Raw genomic sequence first — 5948 nt, 5'->3', positions numbered from 1 at the left:
CTCAAACTGGCCAAATGTGCGTTACATTAGCTGCACTTTTGTTGATTCGTCTGCTTGATAGGTAATTTATCATTTACCATGGCAAATCCTAATCCTCTTTCCTAATGCTGACATTTGGAGAATTCATGATTTACATAATTAGACAACTTTGATCTGTGATTTGTCGGAATCCTCGCTTAAACACGCATCTCTCGTGCCATGCCATGATGCGGCTTAGACATGACATTTAGAAGGACATGTTTAACTGTACGCTGCCAAAAAGAAATATATTTAAGACACATACAGTCAGATGTTTCAAATGTTTATTTGAAGAGAAAGCACTCTCATTATTATCAGAATTATTAGATGACATCTCACATTAATAAACTGGTATATAACAACACCCAAAATAATAAATTCAGTTAAAAGAATTTGGGCATGTATCTATAAATATTGTATTAACATGTTCATTTTTTATTTTTATGTATATTATATGCAGATACAAATGTGACTTGGATAGATAGATAGATAGACAGACAGACAGACATAGCCAGTACTATGTGATTTAAATAGTTTAATAACAACAAACCACATGGACACTGTCACTCTGACAAATGTTGAGCTCAACATGCTGTGTTTACCGTAGTGTAAATACACTTTAGACTTCTTCACACTTCTAGTAGGCAGCTACAAAAATCAACTGCGCCAGGTCTGACCATGCGAATACAGACTATTAGAAATGATCAGGTGTTCACCTTTGTCTGGGCCGGATTTTAATTATTGTCAGTGCAGCATGCTGCGTTTGCCTCATCAACTGGATAAATATTTGACTCCTGTTCTATAAATTGGAACGGGGGCTCAATTTAAAGGCACGGCCTTGCCAAGCCGGGCTTCATGCATCTGGTGATGTGGTGTGGATTCTCTCTCTGCAGGTGACCGAGGCCGCCACCGCATGAGGTAAATTAAAACTCTGATTTTTTAAAAAAGAATTGAATATTCCTGCACTTTCTTATTTTCAATATTTAATTACGACCTATGCCAGAGCCTAATCTTGGACTTAGAGAGAGCATTAAATTAATCAGAGTGGGTGGAAATGCTAGTGTTCTCTCCCGTATTTCAATAATGCATGGAGGCTTCTCGCAGGAGTGTGTGTGTGTGTGTCCAGACTGATCCATGGGTACCCGGGGGTGGGTTAACAGGACTCAGGGGTATGTATGCTCAGCGTGAGGGGGCTTACTGCAGGGCAGTGTGAATATGGGACGTCACGTATGCCTGGAAAAAAATGCCACCCACCCCCTGCCTGAGCGTGACCCTTGTTACCTACTAATGTTTATTTTAAATCCACATCTGTGAGTCACAATAAACAACTGAGATTAGAATGACAATATTAGCACATCAATAAACAAGTTCCTTAGAGATTATGATAATAATGTACAGCGATATTAGTGTGAATCAGAACACATTTGAGGCATTTGCATTAGCATTTCCATAGCTCAAATAGTAGCATATCACATTAGCAAATGTAAAGTCATGGGTTTGATTCCCAGGGAATCCACAAACTGAAAACGTAAGGCTTTCTGCTAAATGAGGCCAGAAACATGCTCTAAGCAATTATGTTAAATGTTTCTAGCTACACAAGTTTGAATTCATATGTGGGTAAAATTTGTCATATTGCTCTTTAAATGCAACTTGTTATGCCAGTTGATGGCTGTGTTTATATGTGAGTCATTTGAATAAATCCATTGAAAAAAGTAAATTTTATGAGGAAGACATAAAGTTACACAATAAATTCATTCAAAACATGATTCATTCATAAATGAAACACCACATACTGTGTGTTGCAAGTTGTATACCCACATACTGGTGTTTTTGTTTCGTTTATTGAGCTGCAAGATGTAACTGCTTGTGGCTTTGTTTGGAAATATTTTTGTTGGTAGAGGTAACCAAAGTATGAATCCAAAGGTGAATGCAAAGAAAGTGGAATGAAAAACAAAGGATGGTGTAATGCTTGAGAAGGTGTATTTTTTTTTTTAAGTAGGGGTCCTCAAGCAATAGCACATTATACTATTAACACCAAGGTTATGGGTTCGATTCCCAGGGAATGCATGAACTTGCACAAATGAATGACTTCCATGCAAAAAAAGCATACTTTGGAAAAACGTACTTTGTCTGGCAAATGTAAAATATGATAATGTGTACTGATAAATCTGGAAATGTATGACCAGAAATATGCAATAAGAAAGTTAATAGTATGGTTTTTGATATCTTTTTGACTTTTCAGAAAGCAGTCTTCTCTGCTCCATGTTCTTTTCCAAGATCTTTCTTTCAATATACATGAACACCCACATCCTTAAAAGCAAATCTGGGGTATTGCGACAGACTGGATAATTTGACATATATTTTAGGTTGTTAGTGAAATGTCAACCAGGTCAGATTGGCTGCATATGGCTCAGTACTTTGATCACAAGTGCTTTTGCAGCTGTTCATGTGTAAGTCATGGCGACTGCACGCTCCAGCCTGCACTTCACAGCAGACACTGGGCAATGGCCTTTTACTTTAAAGTATGTTATTAGTTACAGTATCTAACAACTCGCAGACATACAGCAAACAAAATTCTTTTTATTTTAGAGATACATATTTATGAACTTAAAACATGCCTGTGCAGACATTTGTTACTGATTATACCTGCATATTTTAGTGGTTGAACAGTTCCTTCCAGATGTGCATTTAGCGTATACAAGCCACCCCACTGTTCTCGTCCTCTGACTCTCTCTCTCTCTCACCATGCAATAAATTATGTTTGTTTTTGGTTCTATCGTAGCAATTACACATTGTTAATCACGAGGCCTGTTGTTTTAATGAGTTTATTTATCCATGCCACCTCAGCGCTGCCCTGATAATGTCCCCTGATGTCCCTACTGTTAAAATGGACAACAAGTGCCGTTAGCATGTTGATCGGAGAATGACCTAAAGAGTACGAATATGGAAAAAAAATGGTCAAAAATAACCATAACGCCATTAATCATCCAGGTCGTCAGGGTTCGTCCAGTTTTCACGGTCCGCTTGAGAAGTAGGGGGGCTTTCTGTTGGCTTCAAAGCAGGACTTATTAACTTCTTTTCATTCAGCTGAGACTTCTGCGAGGTTTCTTTGAAGATTTGATCAGTTACTGATGTGCATTGTGCCTGCGCCTTGGTTCAAAGTGACACCTTTCTTTTGCTGGCCATTAAAGTCGAGATGGGAAAAGTATCGGTAAGTCTCGCATTTTTATTCCAATCACAGAGCCCAAGAATAAGCTCATTAGTGCTAATTACAGGTTTCCTATTCCACCACATTTCCTTCTACCCATTTGGTGTGAAATTTTAATTCCATAACAAAAACCAAATGGTAAGAACGCAGAGAGTCGAGTCGCAGCGCTCCGCAAGGGGCCTCCTGCGCCTTTTTGTTAGCTACAGGTAACCCTCGCTGCCTGCCTGCCTGCTTGGAGCAATTTGTTCTCCTTGATGAATAACAGGTATAATTGAGTGGCACAGTTTTCTCAGGAAAGCCAATCTAGAAGTTGAGGAAATTGCCAACTTCAAAGTGGGTTCCTTACATCAAGCTCACACAAAACACTGCAGCTACTTCTGTAGGCGGATCTCTGAGCGTGTGCATATCACTTCTTGTACTCGTAGGATCTTTGCATTTTCTGTTATTCATATGATAATTACTCAGCAGTGCGAGAGTCTCTCAAAGAACAATTTTAAGTGGCTATTGGGTCAGTGTAGCTTCCAAAAAAAAAAAAAGCTCACATTTTCAATTCTGGTTTGTTTTTTATTTGCCCATTGTTCCTGTGTTGCCATGTATGCATCCACTCTTGCTGCTTTAGCTCAAATATTTACTAAATCACGGTAGGTGGCTTTTTGTCAGCGATGTTGTTGAGGTGACAGACGGTTTTCCTGCATGCATGCACTGTGAACCCCAACGTTCGGAGGGACTCCGTCGAGTGGGATTACCCAGGGTGATTTGGCAGCGTTTCAGCAATCAGGCATGCTGCCACACAAACAGATGAAGTCAATAGAGACGTTTCCCCTTTGCTCTGAAATGTGACTCTGACAGATGCTTTGCTGACATAACATGACGGCTTGACGCACTCTCTGTGACTTCAGTTCCTTATTCCGGCTCAGAAGTGCATGATTTAACACAAGATAAATATTTGTGTGGCAGTGTCACTGCGGAATACACAGGATATCATAGAACTGCTGTCTCGTGTGAACAAAAACACAATGAAATATTCAATTGGGAATGTATGATTTTGGCTTTTAGGAAAGGCATCCTTTACACAGCCATGTTAAGGCTGCAATGTGCATGCTCAAATTTAGTGTAAAGACATAATGCCATATAAAAGTCAGACTAGATATTTTGCCTGCTCTGACCCTTCTTAGACTCTAGTATCAAATTATATAGCTGTAATTGTTGTGTAAATGCATTTATGCCAACTCTACTACCTCACACTAAGACGCCACTGTCACTTTTACAATTAAAATTTGAAACTAGAGACTTTTTCCAACGTATTAAAGCAACAATGGACCCAAAAAATACATTCCTTTCATTATTTACCCACACTCATGTCAGCAACATGCTCTTTTCAATAAATAAAACTACTCCATGTCACTTTGATTTGAATGTAAGGGAATAATAATTAGATTTTCGTCTGTTTCTCACACAACGCATTCATTTTCTGGTAACCCATCCCTTAAATAGGCTATACTTGTAACTTTGAAAGGTATAACTTTGAAAGCAAGTCAGGTCAGCTAAGCCCTGCTGATGCTGAGTTGTACCTTTGGTGCTGGGTCCCAAAGAGCATCAGTATCTGAGTAATTATTGTCTAAGGGGCACAGAGGCCGAAAGTTATTACCAATCAGTGGGGTAATAGATTCAACACTTATAAATGGAGAATACAGCATTTCTCTGCAGCGAGGAGGGTCTCTGCAAGATGGATTAGGTGGGGTTTGTGAGTTCAACATTGACACAGATTCATCGTAAATCATTATGCCACAGACCTGGAGTGATTTCTGTATTAGGAGCAGAAAATGGAGTTCACCCAGTCAATGAGGAGGGCATATTTCACATCAATCACTTCCATGCTCATACGCTATATCCACCAGCAAGGCCATCACGAGAATGGACTGAATCAGGTGAGGGCTCTTTGTGTAGGCTATGTATGCATGCATATTTCAGACAGCTGAGAATTTAAAGGTTTTAAAGACACTGCGTAAGCACTGATGTAATCGCAATAGAAATCTGTTGTTCTCACCATTATGGAAAACCTCTTACTCTTAACTCCTGGTTATCTGCCTTGCTTAGCCACCAGCATAGATAGATAGATAGATAGATAGATAGATAGATAGATAGATAGATAGATAGATAGATAGATAGATAGATAGATAGATAGATAGATAGATAGATACAAGTAAAAATGTTCACAAGAAATCAAGAAGTCAAAAAATTATTTTGTGTTTATTTCAAAAATTTATTTGAATAATTTATTCAAAAGTTGCTCAGTCAATGAAACAGTAAAAAAACTTACAAAAAACATGTATTTATTAAATAAATAAATAAACAAACATAAATGTCAGGGAACTGTCAAGGCTATGAACTTTTTTTAATAGCATACTGTTTTTAATAGTATATTTTATAGGGTTATTAAAGAGACAGTGTTAATATTTATATTTATATTAATAAGTATATATTAATTAATCCTAATTTGATTGTTTGTTTTAGTTTTTTAATTTGCAATTGTCAAGGCTGGAAACACTTTTTAATAGAAAAGTAAAAATGTTCTCATGAAATCAAAAATCCTGGATTATCATTTATAAATAGTCTACTTCAACAACCTTTAGATGCATCTGGTTCACAAGTAACGTTATGCTATATTTAGACAGGTTGGTATGGTGGGAACAACTGAAGTCAGAATTTGAAGTACTCCTTC

Source organism: Carassius gibelio, chromosome B4 (assembly GCF_023724105.1).
Source record: "Carassius gibelio isolate Cgi1373 ecotype wild population from Czech Republic chromosome B4, carGib1.2-hapl.c, whole genome shotgun sequence".
In the NCBI taxonomy this organism is placed as follows: domain Eukaryota; kingdom Metazoa; phylum Chordata; class Actinopteri; order Cypriniformes; family Cyprinidae; genus Carassius; species Carassius gibelio.
The sequence above is the reverse complement of the archived record's forward strand: the minus strand, read 5'-3'. Positions refer to the sequence as shown.